Source organism: Tamandua tetradactyla, chromosome 15, assembly GCF_023851605.1.
Source record: "Tamandua tetradactyla isolate mTamTet1 chromosome 15, mTamTet1.pri, whole genome shotgun sequence".
In the NCBI taxonomy this organism is placed as follows: domain Eukaryota; kingdom Metazoa; phylum Chordata; class Mammalia; order Pilosa; family Myrmecophagidae; genus Tamandua; species Tamandua tetradactyla.
In genome coordinates, this window is record NC_135341.1 from 81,275,163 (window position 1) to 81,295,835 (window position 20,673).

Sequence of the window (20,673 nt, forward strand, 5' to 3'; positions counted from 1 at the left end):
ATACTCATATAATACCAGAGTAATGTCTTTCTGCAATAGCCAGAATGGGAAACTTTGTATCAGGGGGAATTGGTTAGAAATCTCAGCAAGGAGCTGGCCTCAAGACTGGGGAGCAATGAACCCTATACTAAATTCAGGTCAGGTACTACCTAAAAGCAAGAACCAAAAGGATCAAAATGTTTCCAAGTAACTTAACTGCATTCCAGAACAAATGTCAAACATATTTAATGGTAATATTAAAATATCCAGCACTCCAAAAAAGTATAAAATGTCTGGTATCCAATAAAAAATTACCAGGCATTCAAAGAAGCAGGAAAATGCAAGTTCCATTGAGGAGAAGCTCCAGTCAATTGAAGCTGACATAGAAGACAAGGGAGTCACTATGACTGTATTCCATATGCTGAAAGAGCTAGAGGAAAGAGTGAATATGTGAAGAAAAGAAAAGGAAGATAATTTAAAAAATCTAAATCAAACTTCTAAGGATTGAAGCTATAATGTCTGAAATGAAAAATACACTGAGTGGGTTTAACAGTAGATTAGATAGTGTAGGAGAAAAGATTAGTTAACTTGAAGACAAAGGAATAGAAACTATCCAGAATAAATCACAGGTTAAAAAAAATACTGAAAACAGATGAACTGTGAATCTGGGATAACTTCAAGCAGCCAATGAAGGAGAAAAAATGGAGTAGACCAAAGAGAAAAATTGGAGGAAATGGTGGCTAAGAATTTTCCAAATTTTAGGAAACCTGTGAATCTAGGGATCTAAAATGCTCAATGAATCCCAAGCATAGGCAGCATGAATAGCACTACTTTAGGGTATACTATAATCAAATTTCTTGAAGCTATAGGATGGAAATGACTCTTTCCTTCAAAAAGAGAGAGAGGAGGCCAGTGCCCTCACTTAGGCTACCATTTTCTCTAAGAAACCAGGGGCAGTAGGTCAATACAGTGACATGGGCTTCTTGTGTTTTTGGACATGGGGCTGCTACATCCCAGGAGAGCATTCTCCAGATTTTCTTTTCCTGCCTGTCTTGCTTCGCCACATTCACACCAACCTGCTTCATGGGATCACCCCCCAAATAGACTACCTGCAATCAAATGCCTGCATCTGGGGAACCTCACCTAAGTCAATTCAATGCACTGTGGGAGTCGCAAAAGGAGAAGAGAGAGAAAAGGGCAGAAAGCATATTCAGAGAAATAATGGTAGAAATATTCCTAAATTTAATGAAAGACGTGAATATACACATTCAAGAACTGAAGTGAACCCCAAACAGGATGAATTCAAAGAAAAACACTCCCAGCCACACAATAATTGGACTTGTCAAATGCCAAGGACAAGGAGTGGGTTCTGGTTCTGGAAGCTGCAAGGGAAAAGCAACAAGTTATGTACAAGGGGATGCCAAATAAGATTAAGTGCTGATTTCAGATCAGAAACCATGGAGGCAAGAAGGTTCTAATATCAAAGCCCCAAAATATATGAAATATTTAAAGTGCTGAAAGAAAATACTTTACAACCAAGAATTTTATATCTGGCAAGACTTTCTTTCAAAAATGAAGGCAAGGGTGGGCCACAGTGGCTCAGCAGGCAGAGTTCTTGCCTGCCATGCTGGAGACCCAGGTTCAATTCCTAGTGCCTGTCCATGCAAAAAAAAAAAGGGCAAGATTGAGACATTCTGAGATAAAGCTGATGGAGATTGCCATCACGAGACCTGCCCTATGAGCTATGCCAAACAGAGTTCTTTAGACTCAATGGAGAAGACAGGAGACAGAAGATCAAAGGCACACAAAGAAATAAAGACCTCCAGTAGAGATAACATATGGTTAATTATAAATGTGAGTATTATCAGATTGTTTATTTTGCTAGGTAACTCCACTTTTTACTTCTTACAGGTTCTAAAATGTAAAGGCATAAAAAGGAATGATAAATGTATGGTTTTTGACATATAGTCTATAAAGTTATACTTTGTAACAAGTACAACAAAGAGGTGGGGGGACAGAGGGGCATAGGAGTAGCGTATGTGTATGCTATTTAAGTTGATAACAAATCAAATGTGATTGTTATAGATTTAGAATGTTAAATTTTAGCCCCATGGCAAACACAAAGAATATATAAGAAAAATATATTCAGAAATAAATGAGGAGGATCTCATAAGGGTACAATACAAAACATCAAATAAATTAGAAGGTGGGCATTCACGGAGGAATTAGGAGTCAAAAAAGCTATAAGATGTACAAAGACAAAATAGCATAATGGCAGAAAAAAAAGTCTTGCATTATTGGTAGTGACTTTAAATATAAAGGGATTAAACTTTAGTCAAAAGGCAGAAATTGGAAGAAAGGATAAAAAAGCATGATCCAACAATATGCTGTTTATAAGAGACTCATCTTAAATTCAAAGACACAGGTAGGTTGAAAGTGAAAGGATGGGGAAAATATATACCATGAAATAGTAACCAAAAGAGAGCTGAGGAAGCTATAACAATATGAGACAAAATAGACTTTAAGTAACAAAAATTTAGGAGGAATAAAGGAGGACACTATATACTGATAAAGGCTCAACTCAGTGAGAAGACATGACAATTATAAATATATAGGCACCTAGTATCAGAGACCAAAAATTTATGAAGCAAATATAGACATTTGAAGCAGAAATAGATGGTTAATAGTAGGAGACCTCAATATTGCCACTTTCAATAACAGACAGAACATCCAGACAGAAGATACATAAGGAAATAGAAGACTCAAGCAATACTCTAAATCTAGACCTAACAGTCATGAATAGAACAATTCCCCCAGTAACAGCAACAAAATATACATTTTTTTTCTCTAGTACATAGGGATCACTCTCCAGGATATCATGTTAGGTCACAAAACAAGTCTCAACAAATTTAAAAATATTAAAATCATGCCATTTATCTTCTCTGATTGTAATAGAATGAAGCTAGAAATTGATAACACAGAGACAACTGGATATTTCACAAAAATGTGGAAATTAAACAATGTAATTTTAAACAACCGAATGGGACAAAGAAGAAATCATAAGGGCAATTAAGAAATACCTTGATGTGAGTGAAAATGGAAACACAACATACCAAAACTTATAGGATGCAGCAAAGGCAGTGCAGAGAGGGAAATTTATGGCTCTAAATGCTTACATGAAAAATGAAGAAAGATCTCAAATCAGAGACCTAACTCACAGCTAAAGATCTAGAAAAAGAGGAGAAATCTAAATCCAAAGTAAGCAGAAGGAAAGGAAATAACAAAGATTATAGAGGAAATATATGAAATAGAGAATAAAACAATAGAGAACCGATAAAATCAAAAGTTCATTTTTTTAAAAGTTCAATAAAATCTACAAACTTTTAGCTTGACTGACAAAGAAAAAAAGGGAAAGAACAGAAATAACAAAAATCAGAAATGAAAAAGAGGATAGTGCTAGTGACCCCACAGAAATAAAGAGGATGATAAGAGAGTACTGTAAGCAACTGCACAGTAACAAGGTAGATAAACTGGTGAAATGGACAAGTTCCTAGAGACACACAAACTACTCACACTGACTCAAGAATAAATAGAAGGTCTCATCAGACCAATAACTAGTAAAGAGATTGAATTGATAATCAAAAACCTCCCAATAAAAATGAAAGAGGACACATAGCATACACCTTAAGCAAAAATTAACTCAATATGGATCAAAGACCGAAATATAAAAGCCAGTACCATAAAACTCCTGGAAGAAAACATAGAGAAACATCTTCAAGACTTAGTAATAGGAGGTAGTTTCCTGAACTTTACACCCAAAGCACAAGCAATGAAAGAAAAAGTAAATAAATGGGAGCTCCTCAGAATCAAAAGCTTCTGTGCCTCAAGTGATTTTGTCAAAAAGGTGAAGACGCAGACAACTCAATGGGAGAAAATATTTGGAAACCATACATCAGATAAAGACTTGATATCCCATGCACATAAAGAAATTATACAACTCAACAACGAAAGAATAAACAACCCAATTATAAAATAGGCAAAAGATATGAATAGATATTTCTCTGAAGAGCAAATACAAATGGCTAAAAGCACATGAAGAGATGCTCTTCTTTAGCTATAAGGGAAATGCAAATCAAAACCACAATGAGATATCATCTCACACCTGAAAGAAAGATCGCTAATAAACAAACAAGAAACCACAAATGTTGGAGAGGATGTGGAGAAATTGGAACACTTATGCACTGATGATGGAAATGTAGAATGGTGCAGCCATTATGGAAAACAGTTTGGTGGTTCCTTAGAAAACTAAATATTGATTTGCTCTTTGACCCCATAATACCGCTACTTGGTATATACCCAGAAGAGCGGAAAGCAGTGGCACAAACAGACATTTGTACACCGATGTTCATAGCAGCATAACTCACAATTGCCAAAAGATGGGAACAAATCAAATGCCCATCAACAGATGAACGGATTAGCAAAATGTGTTACGTACACATGATGGAATATTGTGAGGCAGTGAGACGACATGATGTCCTGAAGCACATGACAACATGGATGAGCCTTGGGGCCATCATCCTCAGTGAAATAAACCAGACACAAAGGGATGGATACCATATAATCTCGATATTATGACTCTGGTAAAGATGACAATGTTGAGGGTCAGGTGAGCCAAATGAGCTGCTCTGGATCATAGGCCAAGAAGGGATCGACTCAGAGAAGGAAAGTCTGCAACTTCCTCTGACATTTTGCTCTAGTATGATCTGGATGAAGACCTGAGGAACAAATGGAGAAAGAGGTGCTCTCCTGCCCGCGTCACCCTCCCTCCTCCCCCCTTCCTGTTCTCCTACTCTCTCCCTTCTCCTTTCCTCGCTCTTTCTTTTTCTCTTTCTTAACTTAAAACAATTAAAAAAAAACCCCACATCCCAAGGAAGAAAGACCAAGACCAAATGGCTTCAAAGGTGACTTTTACTACACATTTCAAGAAGAATTTAACACCAATCCTGCTCGAGCTCTTCCAAACTCTTTAAGAGGAGGAAACACTGATTCACTGTTGATGGGAATGTAAAATGGTGCAACCACTATTGAAAACGGTTTGGTAGTTCCTCAGAAATTAACTATAGAATTACCATGACCTGGCAATCTTACTTTTAGGCCTATACCCAAAACAGTTGAAAGCAGGCACTCCAACAGATATTTGCATGCTAATTTCACAAGAGCATTATTCATAATTGCCAAAAGATAGAAGTAAACTAAGTGTCCATCAGTGGATGAATGGAAAACGAAAATGGTTAGTATATACATAAAGTGAAATATTATTCAACTATAAAATGGAATAATATTTTGACCCATGTAACATGAATGAACCTTGAAGACATCATGCTGAGTGAAATAAGCTGGACACAAGAGGACAAATACTGCATGATTTCCTTTATATGAAATAATTATAGTAAGCAAATTCATGGAGTCATAAACTAGAATATTGGTTACCAGGGGCCAGGTTGGGGTGTAGGGAATGGGGATTTACTGCTTTAATTATAGAATTTTTATGGTGATAGAAAAGTTTGGTAATGATGATGGTGATGGTAACACAACATTGTTAATTTAGTTAGCAACACTGTATTATACATCTGAATGTGATTTAAAAAGGAAATTTTAGGTTGTTTATATGGTACTAGACTAAATTTTTCAAAAAGACAGGACTATACAACATAGGTAGGGAACCCTAATATAAACCATGGATTATAGTTAACAATTCAACTATAATAGTCTTTTCATCAGTTGCAACAACTGTACAACATTATTACAGGGAGTGAATGATGGTGGGGTGTGGTATGGGAACTTTGTATCTTCTGTATAATTTTTCCGCAAACCTACAACTTCTCCAACTAAAAAAAAAAAAAAAAAACTCAGAGAAGTGGTTTCTTCATGTATTGTGTGTTGGAGCCAGGTAGGTTCAGCCTTTGGGCATTTTCTGAAATAAAAATTTCTTTCTCAAATGCTCCAAACCAAAGCCTCCTCTTGTTGATTCACAATGAAGATGTATGTGTTAAGGACTCCAAGAAATCTTGCCCTAAATAAATCTTTTTAACACTGCTTAACCCAGGGCTTCCCAAACCATTCTTGACTGCAGAATTCCTTCAGGCTCAGCACGTATTACTCTCCTGCAGAATTACTGTCCCAGTGAGTGGGGGTTACTGGGCTGATTACCAGATGACTTTCCGGGACTGGTCTTGGAGAGCACAGGGGTGACGATGACAGCAGCTACAGCAATAGCAGTAAACAGTCACTGGCTGCCTACCATGTGGAGCCACTGGGTTGATGACTCTTCAGAGGAAACTAAGGGAGGCACCACTCTGTCAACCCGTGAGAAACAATCAATCATAAGACAAAGCAGAATGGAGTGCTTGTAAAATATGAGCAAAGCGCATGGGAGGTCACACAAGGGAAGGATCATTTTGAACTGGGGATTCAGAGAAGAAGTGGCATTGGAGCTAGTCCCAGAGGGATAATAAGAAGGCTTTCAGCAAATGAGGACTAGGTCGCAGTAAATTCCAGGAGGGGTGACAGGCAAGCCAGGGGTAAGGAAAATCTGGTGTGGCTGGAACACAGATTTGGGGAAGAGCAGTTATGGCGGGGACTGAAAATAGTTTGAGGTAGTCTTTCTGGGGGCACTTTGTGATTGTCTTTCTTGGAACTGTTGTGCTCCCGAAACCAGCACAGATGCTCTTGGCCACTCTGTGTAAGTGGCGGGGCTGGCGGACATAATGGCAGGGAAACGGTCGCAGGAGTAGTGGTTCTCAGTGCAGAGGGCTGGGGACCCCATCTCTCCTGCCCCATGTGGACCAGTAGAGGTGCAGGGTTGCTTTGGGGATTCTGCTTTTAATAGTGTTTCAATTTCTCAGAAGCCTAGTGGATCTCTCTTATGGGCCTTATCTCATAATAACCCTTCAGTTTTCCTTGTGGAACCCTCCCTCCCCCAACCCTCACACCCTGTGGGCACCATCACCGCCCAGCTGGAGGCTGGTCACGTGACCCAGTCCTGGCCAGTCAGCCCATTTCACTTGGGGGCAGGCACTGTAAGCTGAGCTGGTTCAAATGGACTTGATTCTGGGAACTTTTTTTGAATGATTAAAGATGAAAAACTCGTTGCTAGTGAGGCTGAAGGGTGCTGTGGCCACCTTCTGGGGAGGCTGTCCTGAGGAGAAGTCCACACCCAAGACAGGGAGAAGAGGAGCAGAGGGAGACACCGAGTCCTGTGCATGTGCCAAAAACGTGTGAAGCCAATTAGTTTCTTTGTTTGTTTGTTTTTGCTTTTTAGCTGAGAAAAGAGGTGGGTGAATATTGGGGTTTTTGTTTTGGGTGGTAACTGGTCTCTTGCACTCTGGCTTAATGGAGTCCTAACTTGAGGCAACTTCTGAGACTCTTCAGTTACCTAGTGAGATGTTCTGTAACTTTGGTCATGGCTCAGGAGAGTCTCCAAGTTAAAAGACAAAGAGAGAATAAGGGGGGATAAAGGGGGAAGAGAGTAAGAGAGAGAGAGAGAGAGAGGGAGGATTGTTTCTCATAGGACAGTGCAGGCAGCCAAATCCTCACAATCAATACTTTTATCCTTTTTGGTTACTGTTCTGCTTGGTAGTTAAAGCAAGATAGTTCCAGCTACTTTTTAAAACTCTAGCTCCTTTAAAAGCTTGGGAAAAACTTGACATGGTATCCTCTGAAATGATTCCTCTCCTTGTTCCCCATCAAGCCTCTCTTCCCTTCCCCACCCGCCCCTCTCTGCGCTCGTTTTTGTTGTGTGTTCACTCTGTGCCTTGCACCTTCAGCCTTTATTTCATAGCAAATCCATTAGGAGTTTAGAAGGCATCCCTGCCAAGGGAAAGGCCCTGGCTATTTTGTTTGTTTGTTTTTAACTGGCAGTGTTCTACAATGCGTAGCTATTGATTTAATAGTCCACTGGGGATTTTACTACCTGTCAAACAACAGCACAATTATTTCCAGTTCTATTGAATGAGAATTTCCAGTTCTATTGAATGAGAATTGACATTTTACCCTGGATCATTTCATACTTTTTATCTGGGGGACCTTAGCACACAAGAAGACACGTTTTTGTGTGATTGCTAAATTTTCTTTTAGTATACACAGAAGTGATTGAACTGTTTCAGCTATAAGACTTACTCTGGATTAGAGGCCAGCACAAACCTTCACAATGATTTTAATCAAGTTGTTCCATGATCATCATTAGGTGCCTGTAATGCAGTTTATTTCATTAATAAAATGCTATCCCCAAATCCAAGGTTTCCCAGATTGGGTTTTCCTTAATCCCTGGGATGTCTGGTGCTGTGAGTGGAGGGGAACTGGAGGCCACGCTGTCTCCAGGTCTCTTTTCCTGGGTTGAAGAGGGCATGGAAACCAAGTTTTATACTGTCCAGCAAGACCCCAAGAGTTTGGACTAGAATTGTGCATAATTTAACCCTTAATCCCAAAATGTCTGTTTCTTTCTCATCAGAGACCTCCCCCCTCCCCGCCCCGTCAGTCCATCTACATTCCCCTTTACGTCAAATGGACTGAATTTTACCCACATTACCTTGATGGAAGTTTCTGGCAGATCCTTCCTCAGCTTCCCAACATGTTCTTGACACGACATTGGAGGCTGTCCTGCAGCGCCCAGCCTCAGCCGCCCCCTCACCCTCTATCTCACCCACGCAGGGACCCTGCAGGGCCACAGACTGCAGGCTGAGGCACACTCCTGTCTCTAGACATCTGGGGAACACTTTCTCATCTTGTCCGGCCCCTCCTTCATGTGACAGATTTCCACAGCAACTGTGGCTACTTAGTTCAATTAATTAATCAATTAAAATATAGCCATCTCTTTCTGTAAACTGTCAGCTCCTGTGCCGGCTTATGTCTCATTTACCTCTGTATCTCCCATACCTAGCGCAGTGCCTGGAACATAGAAGAGCTCAGGAACTATTTTTTGAACAAATGAATGGAGCAGAGAAATAGCTCTACTAAAGTTCACATTCAGAAGACATCACCATACCAATGGTTTTGACAAGGGTTGCCTTATACATACATTTGTTGGAACTCATGGAATAGTACACTTAAAATTTGTGTAATTAACTCTATATAAATCTTACCTTTAAAAAGTACTGTAAATAAGCACTAAACTCTAGTTGAGGATGAGCATGATGACATCTTTAAGAGTGAAATATACCACGTCTGCAATTCAAAATGCATCAAAGATTAGATGGATTGATGAAAGGATAGAAGAATGAATAGTCAGAGGGCAAACATAGCAAGCTATTTATTGCAAAAATCTAAATGGTGAGCATAGAGGGTCCAGTTTGAAGCAACGTCTCTTCTAAAGACAGCTCAAACATTAACAAGTTAGCCAACTATTTGGTCCGCGGCAATTCTTTTTAAACTCTCTGTTCACCCACCTGAAACTGCCGGCAGCCTCTCTGTCTGCCGCCCTCAAAGAATTCTCTCGTTTGTTCACCACGTCTTGTCCCACCATCTTGGCCCCTCTTATCCCTGCCCTTTGTGCAAAGAGCAGCCCCACAGGACAGATTATGGACACAGTGCTCCCTTGCTGAAACTGTTTCTTAGTTATTTGCTTTTCCCTTGGAAATCTATGCAGGGCCTCTTGCCCTTTGTGTGCTCAGAGAGAAAGGGAGGAGAAAGGAGCTAAGTACAAAGGGTACAAAGGGGAAAGCTGGGGCACTCCCATTTGAAAACTGTTTCCTAGAGGGAATGCCTTATTTCTCCCCCTACCTCCCAAACAAACAAACAAACAAACAGAAGCGAAGGAACTGAAGACAGCAAATGCTTTCTTTGGAAAAGGAACATGGTTTCTTTTTTTATCATCATTTCCTCTTCCTCATATGTTATTGTTGGCAGAAAATATGAGTATAAAAAAATGAAAAGAGAGCCTACACCTCCATCCTTTAAGACATGTGAACTACATGCACTTGGCTGTTTCTGGGCAGCGATATTTTGAGAAAAAAATTAGGTGGCAACAGAATGCATCCTTTCCACCCCTATAAACTTCGAGTAAGCACTCTTTCAGCCTCCAGTCAGCATTTAATCAGCATACCATCACTTTTATGGGGCTGAAATGAAACGCTTCTGAGACACTAAATTTCAAGTGTTGCTGTAAACTTTGGTCATCTGAGTTTGATTTACATATCATGGCCACATCCACTGCGATGATGGGGATAATGATGATTGTTGGTGTTGATCATTGGGGAAAATACACATACATAGACATACACACCGTCGCAGCTTACATCAGTTGGGTGTCTTTCTGATATTGGGCAGGGAGGAAGTAGCAAAGATGAATCACAACTTTTTTTCTATCAAAAACAAATACAATTTACATGAATTTCAAAGCAACAGCAGTGTACATTTAGGAAGCTTTTAGTTGAACGTAAAACTCAAGCATAAATAATAAAGAAAATCTGATGATTCATGAATCTAAAAAGTCTAGGCTTGGCTAAAGGTCTAATACAGAGGCTCATGATGTCATCAGGGCTCTGGCTCTGTGTCTTTGCAATTCTCTATTATTTTGGCTTCATTCTCAAGCTAGAGTTCCTCGTGGTAGCAAAATGAAGGGAGGAGATTTAGACTTCCTATTTCCAGATAAGAAGAGAGGGGCCTGGACTCAGCAATTTCAACAAAAGTCCTGGGGTTTCATTTGATTGGACGGCCTGAGGTCACATGACCCACCACGGAGTGACTCAGAATGGGCAGGTGGATGGAAGGTGCTAATTGGCTGAGCCTAAGTCATGTGCTCCATCCCTGGAGCTCTAAGTCCAATCTGCTCTCTTGGGACCACGTGGATCTCCACACGAAAATGGAAACACGCCAGGGAAGTGACAAGTGCCCACTACAAATCATCAACTTCCTTCCTGTGACTTCAATAAGGTCAAGTTTCTATAATGATAATGGAAAGATAAAGAGCAGACAAATATTTTCCCAGGCTATGCAAAAACGAGTATCAAATATGCTGAAGATATGAAAAAAAGTTTATTGGAAACAGGTCATTGTTTCGGTAGACTGACACGTTTTTTTTGCTTTTGCTTTTGTGTTGTTTTTCTTTTTTCCCAGAATGATGTTTCCATGCATCTATTCCATCCCTGCTGGTTCATTTGGCCATAATAAGTTCATATGCATATGCAAAAGAGTAAGTATAGGAATTGGGGGGTGGGGGCACATAGGGAAGGGAGGAGCATTTAATATGTGTCTAAGTGTGTAGGGAAGAGAACTAATATTCATTAAATATCTATGACTGCAGGCTGGCTACGCAGTTATGAGTATTGTTGTTATTGTTTTTTAAGAGAGAAAATATTGAAAGCATAGGATTGAAAATGGAAGAGAAAGAAATGGGCTGCAAAACGTAAAATAAAAATAAAAATAAAAAAAGGATAAGGAAAAATTCCCAACTGAAGAGAAGATGAAGATAGGTTTAGAACACACCCAAAATATGTATTTAGTTCAGACTCTGCCTGTAACTGTGGGCTTTCCATGTTGTAAACCACCTAAAAACCAAAACAGTGTGAAAAGCTTATTAGGCTGGAAAGCAGCAGACCTGCGTCAACCCTGGCTGGACTGCTGCAACATGCAACTCGGAGCAGGATGTTTAACCTTTTTGCCTGAAGGACAATATTCTGTGGGTTCTTGAGAGGGAAAACAGAGTTCAGAGAATGATGAGAACTGAAAAAAACAAGTGCTCACTGCTCAGAAAATTGTGGACAGTCAACCGTGAGATTTGGCTAAATAGATGCCAATGAGTTGGAAATTTCTTTTCATCTGTCTATCTATCAACTATCTCAATCATCATCTATCTAACCTCTTACCTAGAAATGTATCATCTATATTCCCTACTGGCTTTTTCAAGAATTAAGGATCTATATAAAAACTTGTATAATAACATGGTGAAACACAAATAGAGCATAAGATGGAGATGCATGAATTAGAAACATGATGTAGATATGTAGACCAAAGACCCAACTTGTTCCCTGTAATTGAACCATATATTTGGCTCTGAACTCTCTGGCAGATAAAGGAAAGATGTGAAAATCACCTGGTTTATACTTTTCCATGTCTATGAGCATTACAAATGCTAGCTTCTTAGAGGGGGAAACAAACTTTTCACAGAAGTAGATTCTAAGAAGAGATTTCTCAGGAGGGTGTAGAGGAATGGAAGGGAACAGTGTTGAGCAGGTGGGTTTGCAGCTCCATACCATGAAAGAAAAGAGCTGAAGAGCAGGGTGAAAGTTGGGCTTTTACAAAACTTCACTCAGGTTAGTATGGAGAGTAAGAGCACTGTAAAGAGACAGTAATATGAAGCAACAATGGGCTGGCACTGACAGGGAATAAGTCTTTCTGGAGAGAATTCCCAAGTTAGAGAAATTGTCTGGGTTTTGGAGGAGGCTGTGATGAAGCAGTTTGTGAAATGAGAAGTGCTGCTTCCTGCTGATAAGCCTGACTGAGTGTCTGTCCTGTCTAAATGTGGCAACGGACTAGCCAGGGAGGGGATGCCTTCGGCCCCACCCTTCTCTGTACTTACTATTGTACTTACTATTTGCCCCAAGCAATCCCATCTGCCTGGCCTGGTATGCTCAGCCTTTTGGCTGCTTGGCTATAAACAGACTTGACCTGGAGATAGAGTTTGGCGGGGGGCTAGCTGGCCTGGAGTTGTCCTTCCGTGATATGTCCAGTAGAGTGGGGTAAGATAAGTTGGTGCCTAGGGGAGCCTGTCCCCTCTCGGTGTCCTGGAGAGCAGCAGCGGTAGCATGAGTGAGAAGTTATCCTCACAGACTCCCCTGTGATGGGCTTCCCCAGAGGGTCTTGCTTTGGACCATGTCTTCAATGGAGCCATACCTCTAGGACAAACGTGGTGACCATAGAGGTGGTTAGTGTTGTCCCCGAAGGGAAGGGCAGCCTCAGCAGGCACGTGGGAGCTGCAAGGCCCAGCCACCCACCCCATCACCCTCCGCTCCCACCACCAGTCCTGGACACTAAGTGCTGGCCTGTTAAGGGTGGCCGCAGAATCTCTCAGGGTGGTTTTAATTTCTCTCTGCATAAATGATGCTGAACAGACTCTGGGGCTAAAGGTATGCATGAGAGAGAGATTGCTATCTAAGCTTCTGCATTTTAAGGCAGAGCAACCTGTAAAAAAATGTTAAAGTATATGAGAAATGTTCTGGGCTCTAACCAGTGAATTACCAACCAGTGTCTTGGCAGGGTCTTAAGGAGGAGGTACGAAGACGTGACATGGCATTGGAAGGTTGGAGGAAAGTTTTTCTCTTCCTACAGAAAAATCTACAATTTAATTTTTATTCCGATGCATTGTATTATGAAGAAATATTCACAATCTGACATATTTGCAAATGTTTCTTTTTCATATGTGGTGAAGGAATGGAGTGAAGGTGACAGTGGACTCAATCTAGGAAGTCATAGGAGCGTTCTCTCATCTACAATTTCATGCAGCAATAGACCTACAAGATGAATAATCCTGGCATCTAATCATATGAAATTTTCAGCTGCCATTTGGATAATTTTGCATTGTTTAATTTTCTTGAAGAAAAATTAACAGCTTGACTGAAAGCTTGTTGAGGACAGGAGCTGTGTATTTGGCAGAGCATTCACAGGAAGCCATGTTCCATCACCTCCTTATTTTTCCCTTAGACTGGTATTATGTGCTATTGAAGTTCAATTATTGTATTTTTAAAACGGATTTTCAATAATATTATCCTTTTCTTCTGTTTAATTTTATCTTAATTTTAATTTTTACTAATGTCAAGCTTTTAAGTGATTATAACCATTATTTTTTCCTCTTAGAAATATACCAGCATTTTAATGCTCTGTATTGTCTATCTATTGCTGTTTGGCAGAGGGAAATCTAATATCAGCATCATCTTTTCTTCATTGGTCGAAGGAACAAATTCAAAATAAAAAAAATGTGCAACCATACCTTGTTTAACAAATACATTGGAATTGAGGTATCTTTATAAAAATCAGTCATGCAGAACAGTTTTCATAATAACCAATTTTTAGTTTTTTCTTAGCATCAGACACCTTATATACACTGATTTAGTCCAACAATTTTATAGAGCATACAGACCTGGTTTTAAAATGTGAAAATAAGTTTAGGGAGGTTAATGGCTTGTGTTGAAATTCATGACTAGTTTTTTCTTTCTGTGTCTCTCTCTTTATATGTATTTCTACATCTATACTATATACGCACATACAAAGGCAGATATGTGATATGTGTATCATAGGGAATTTTGTTCGCAGTGTCTTTTGGGGGCTGAGGGTGGGGTGGGGGATGCATGGGCTGGGAATTGAACCTGTATCTCACACATGGCCGGTGAGAATTCTATCAGGGCTGGTTTTAAACCCATACTTTTCCGCAGCACTGTGCCACCTCCCCTTAAGAAGTCATGTGGAAGCAATTCATGTCAGGGATCCTCAAGGCGCAATCCCCTCGAATCACTCAGAACAGGCCAGGTTGTCTGGTGGCAAGTGGTGGTGACAAGCATCTACCAATCTCAGTGGCTTAAAATAATTCGGCACCATTTCTCACTCATGCTACATGTCAAGTTTGCTTCACATCATCCATCCTTCTGGCTTCAGCTGGCAGAACAGCCTTTCTGTGGAGGATGGACACTCTCTAGGCAGAGGGAGACCTGGAGAAGACATACTGGCTCTCAGAGTTTCCACCTGGAAGTGACATGTCCCGTCAGTTCACATTTCATTGGCCCAGACAAGTCATTTGGCTACGCTTGAGGCTAAGGTGGAAGGAAATGCAATCCTATGAGGTACCTGGCAGCAGGGCCAGAAGTGTTTCATGAACAGTGTCCCCTTCCCCTACACCCTTCCCAAGTTGCCTTCTGGATGAAATCTGAAAGCCCAGTCAAACCTCTTAAATGCATTTTGACCTTGGGCAACACATGTGTTGCTTTGGGCAAACTTCTTAATTCCCAGATTCATTCCACCTGATCATACCACAGGACTGTTGTGAAGATTAAATGAGATAACTGTCCTTCTTTTTCCTGCATACACTTTTTAAAACCAGAATTGAAGACACACTGTATGTATAATTTTACAGTCTGCTTTTAAAGTTAATGCTATTTCATAAACATTTTGCCAAGTCACTATAAATTTCTTGTAGGAATCCTTATCATATTAGAATAATACTACAGGACACATTCTAAATACGTTATATGTTTCTATAAAAAAGGACATCTTCGCATTTGTAAGATGTTTCCTATATTCATGGCTCCTTACTATCCAAATAGGTGCCACTTCATTAAAGGAAGACATGGGGTGGAATTGCCCTCAACTGTTCCCCGGTGAGATGAAGCAGACTTCCCACTAAGGACGGTGGGCTCTGGCACATACTTGCTTCTCCAAATAAAGGTTAGGAAGTCTGTCTCCCCAAAGAACACAGAGTGCTTGGTGCTGCTTTATAGGCCAAGGAGAAAACCCTAAGGTGGAGTTTAAAAACTTGCGTTTGCCAAAGGAAGTGGAGAAATTGGAACTGCTGCATAGAAAACTCTTGATTGGTGCAGGTTGAATGATGATGGCCTGGTAAGGCATGGAGAGGAGGTAATTCACTGTCCTTAAACCCAGAAGGTAGTGAATGAGGGCTGACATTAGCACAACTCACTTTCCTGGCCATGCCCGGTGCTGTGGGGACATCACTTAAGACCTAAAAATGTTGGGCCCTTAAAAAAAACTTTCTTTAACTGCAATCTTTAAAAACTATTATTTCCTTGTTTCTACTACCACTCCCCACCCTCCTCTGTCTGACAAAGAGGAGAAGGCATAGAGGAGAATTTAAGAGCTAAAGGGCATGTACATCATCACCTTCCATCTGGTCACCATTCCATTCATTCCCTCACTCACTTCAGGAACATTCACAGACAGGGCTTGTGCTAGGGGAGCTGGTGGAGACATGCAACCCAGTCTCTGGCCTCCGCTGGTCATGCTGGCAACGGACAGTCACCACAGAGTAAGTGAGCTCATTACTGGGTGCTGTGAGGGCTCCAGGAAGGGGCATCTTGGCCAGTGGGCAGAGTCAGGGAAGGCTTCCAAGGGAAAGGCTAAGACTTGAAGGACAAGTGTGAGTCATGGACATGCCCTGTGACAGCCCCTGGGGACTGTCAACCTAAAGGGACCCTCGGCGTCCTGCTCACTGGTGGGGAAGGGGGTCCCATACCCACCTGGCTTAAGGTGAGCTGAGCAGGACAGAGTCCCCTGAGCTGGAGCGGGGGGCTGGGCTGGGGGACAGGTGGTTTTAACCATTAGACTCTATAGATTGGGTGCTTAAGGCCAATGGGGTTTTCAAGGGCCTTCCAAAATGTTCGAATTAAAACAAGAAAAAACACTGCATGATCAAAATTAATGTATGCTTAATTTGTACAATTTATAAATAATTATACAGTTATACATAATTTATACAAAGCTTTGCATCTATACATAATTTATACAATTTGCCATTTCATTACCCAGTCCACTGCACTTCCTGGGTGGAGGGATGAAGCTGCACTGGGGAGCACAGCAGCCCTCCCCGCAAAAAAAACAAAACGCAGAAGCAGCGGTGGGCCTGGAGGCAGGAGACCAGAGTTTGAGCCCAGCTCTCCTCTCATGGGCTCGTGACTTTTGACCATTTTCTCTACTTCTCTAAATGCTCAGTTTTCTCTTTTGGCCAACTGAGGGAGTGCTGGCCACCCTGCCTGCCTTACGGGGTAATTGGGAAACAAATGAGATAACAAACGTCAGTGTGCTTTGTAAACTGCAAAACCCCATGTAGATGCCAGCTGTCCAGCCTGGCTCCCCTCCAGGCCTGCCCAACAGCCCGCTGCTGGATGCCCAACTTCCCTGCCCACAGTTTCATCTCCCCTAACGCGGAGGAAGCAGCCCAGGAGATGGTTTTTCTGAACTCAGTCCTGACTAACGAGGGAGAGCAGGCTCGTGGTGGAATAGACACATGGGGCTTTTCAGTTCTCAAGGAATTTCCCATGCCTCATTCTGCTTGGTTCTTCCAACAGCCCAACGAGGAAATTGAGATTGGCTCATAATCACACAGTTTGACACGTCTTTGACACGTCCATGGTCAAAGAGAGCCACGACTCGAGCTCAAAACCTTCCTGGGTTCCAGTCTTGGTGCCCTCATAGATGTGTGTCTTTGGCAAATCGCGTCACTTCTTGCAGCCTCAGTTTGCTCATTTATCAACTGGAGATAAAACTAGTTCTTGTTTCAGTTTTGCTGGGCCTTGAATGAGAGCACTCGCGTCATGTTGTGAGCCCAGAGCCCCGCGCGTCACAGGTGCCCGAGAAGACGGAACTGTGACTCTGAACCTCGGCTGTACTGAGCCTGCAGAGACCTCACCTAAGCCTCCACCTAGAATGATCCACGAGTCTGCTGAGGTACAGATGGAGCAGCTGGGCTGCCGTCCCTCGGGAGCGATGGTGGCCCTGCCACACCACCCATTTCTCACCTCCTGGCTCCTGGCTTTGCCGCCTTGACATTTTCTGGGAACTAGGTGTCTTCTTTCTTTTCCCATGGCCCCTCATTGCCCAGAACACACGTCCTCCTTCTTTCCCCTGCCATGGCCTCCCCCTGCGCAAGGTGGCAACCTCATAGCTGGATCACGGGGCTTACGCTCCCGGGCCTGGGTCCTCACCCTGCCAAGGAGTAGCCAAGTGGCTTTAGGCAATTCATGTAACTCCAGTTTCCCCATCTACAAAACAGGGTAATCACAACACCTACAGCATGCCTGTGGGCTAGTTTAAAATGAGTTCATACATATAAGACACTTAACACAGTGCCTGACACACCATAAATACTTAAATATTAGCTATTACTATTGCCAACAGGTAAACAGTAAAACAGCAAACAGCAGTAAAACTGTTTTACTGGCTGATTTCCCTGCTCCTGGTTTCTCTCCACAACTTATCAAGCCTATACTTACTGGGGTAATCCTCAAACTTTGGTTTCTGCGTAATGTCCTCTCATCTGAGCCTATGGAGTGGTTGTCACTTGTTGCTCATCTGGCAGGCAAAGACTCCGACCACCCTCTCATCCCATCTCACTGCAGTCACCGCCCCCAACCTCACTTGCTGCCCACTCCCTCCAGACTCTGTCCTGAGGGTCCCTTCCACTGCACCTGAGTGTGGTGTTCCCTGGGCTCCATATTTGACTCACTTTTCTTCCTCCTTCTCTTGCTCCTGGTAGGCAGCTTCAGCTAAACCTATGGCTTTAACAGCTTTCCCTTACTTGCATTTTGACATTGCAACTCTATCTTGGATTTGAATTTTTTGAGGGGGTTGCATGGTCTGGGAATCGAACCCGGGTCTCCCACATGGAAGGGGAGCATTCTACCACTGAACCACCTGTGCACTCCCTCTGATTTGGATTTTTGTTTGTATGTTTCCACCATTAGTGATTCATTCCTTTGAGTTAAGCACTGTCCTTTCTCTAAGATCCTCTTCTAAAGCATAAGTAATCATGGAAGTCATAACTGATTGATCCATTAGCTACTTTGGGAGGTAGAACTTAAGCAGTTAAGACCTCATTTATAAACTATCCTATCCTTGGGCACTGGCTGTCTCTGGAGAGAATTCCTTGAAGAGTGGATATGGTAAGAGAAAATATTGAGAAAAGGGAGATTTGTACCTAATACTCCATTTTGCTCAGGAATGGTCTGACCTGGGCACAGGTAGGGAAGAGATAAAGAGGGAAAATCAACTCAAGAAGTTGTTGTCTATAGAGGATATATAGGGTTGTTAAACTGGCTAGATTGAGAAAGATGCCTTAGGGATTCACAGAAAAGCAGGTTGAAACTAAGAACTAATATGTGGACAGACTAAGCTAGAAGCTTTCAAGGAAATGCCTTCTTTGGAAAATATTGGGTCCTCTCTGAGATCAAGGGAAACTCCTATAAAAACCTACAGATCTCATTTCTAGGGATTTGTCCTAAGGAAATAATCAGAGATGTGGTCAAAGATTTACGTGTAGTTCATCATAGAATTGTATATATTAATGAAAATATCCTAAATGTTGATTAGTAGGGAACTATTTCAATAAAATATTGAATGTATTATCCTTACGCTGAAATATTTTGCCGTCACTGAAACCATATTTTTAAAGAAAATTTAATGACATGGGGAAATGCTAATGGTATAATGTGAACTAAAAAATTATGATTCAGTATTTAATGGTAAGCATTAGGTGAGAGTGGATGCCTGTAATTTCCTACCAACATCCATTGAAAAAATTTAGGAAATATGATAAAGCTGTTAAAAAGTACATGAAATCAACTTTGCAAACTGTATAAGTTTACTTATCCTGTAAATGCAAAGCAATAGAGAACATGACATCAAGATTTAACATAAAAACCTACGATTGCCAAGTTCAAATTCCCACAACTTTGTGTATTCAGTGTTCATGGGAAAAAGGCTAGAAGGAATGTTAACTGTGTTCATCATCTCTGAGAGTTGAAATTAGGGGTAATTTCAATTTTCACCTTTATACTTTTTCATATTTTTTTACACAAAACTAATGCTGCATTTTGTAATTGCATGGGTTTGGGGTCTGCAGAATGAAAGCTTGTGTAACACGGCGCTGTCTCCAACTTTGTTTTTGGTATGGGTTCAGTTTAATGATCTTTAATAAAAACATAAATCATGTATTTCTCTGGTATCTCATTCAAAGCAATGCCTTTTTTCCTTGCAATTCCTGGCAGGGTTTTTAGATGTGGTAGGTGATTAGCAGATCCTCTTGGCTTTGCCCAAACAGTGAGACCTCACCCATGTCTGGGTGATACTGGGGATCTACTGTGTCTTTCGGAATAATCTACAAGCATGTGCATTCTAGGTTTAGTGTTGGATTTAGGAAGACACTTTATATGAGCTCTCTCTGGCTCATGCAATCCTGGAGCTGTGTAGATGCCAAGCCATCATGTTAAAAGGCATAAAAGGCTGCACAGCTCTGATCAGGAGCAAATACACAGTTCGCTCCCCAATTCAGTAAGTCCCTGCCAGAAGCTGTCTCCTCCCAGGGCAAACAATGGTTTCTTATATCCAGGGAGCAAACAGCACCATCTGGCTTTGGGAAATGTCTGGCTCAAGTTTATGTACTAGTGAACACTCCTCTTAAAATTTTTTTAAAAACTGAATATCAAATTAAGTTGTGGAGAAATCTGACCACGCCAAACAAACCTCACCCCCTCCCCATCACATTCTGGCCACATTCTTCAGTGACCTCCCCTCCCCCCATGACTTTGGGCAAGGGTTTCAAACTCCTTATCTTAGCTCATGAGCTCCCCCCAAGGCAGTCTGGTTACTACCGACTTCTTTAGCCTCCTTTTGTCCCAATCTCAGAAAAAAACAAGTTCTGTACCAGGTTGTTTGACAGCTCTGGGCTTTTATCTGTGATGTTTCCTTGGCATATTGATCTCCTATTATCTTTCGTTAATCTAGGTAACTCTTACTGAACTTGAAAACTCAATTCAGATACTACCATCTAAGGAAGAGTTCCTTTTTCTTTTGTCATCTCCCATCCTCCATAATCCTAGAGACCCCAGTTTACACCTCAGTCCTTGGTGTTTCCTGATGGAAACATTTCTTGATGGCAAAGATGGTACCCTCCTCACCTCTGAACCCTGGCCCCTTAAAACA

General features: G+C 41.4%; 1 long non-coding RNA gene across 2 annotated transcripts in view; it reads left to right on the plus strand.

Moving 5' to 3' along the window:
- Window positions 1-20,673, plus strand: part of LOC143658081 (uncharacterized) — a 144,804-nt gene that overhangs the window by 105,073 nt on the left and 19,058 nt on the right. Inside the window, exon 1 of one of the 2 annotated variants that reach the window (XR_013163116.1) lies at window positions 11,105-11,167. The exons of the other annotated variant lie outside the window; for it this stretch is intronic. This is a non-coding gene — a long non-coding RNA (uncharacterized LOC143658081). Of the gene's footprint in view, window positions 1-11,104; window positions 11,168-20,673 lie in introns of those variants that run through there. 2 annotated transcript variants of the gene reach the window in all.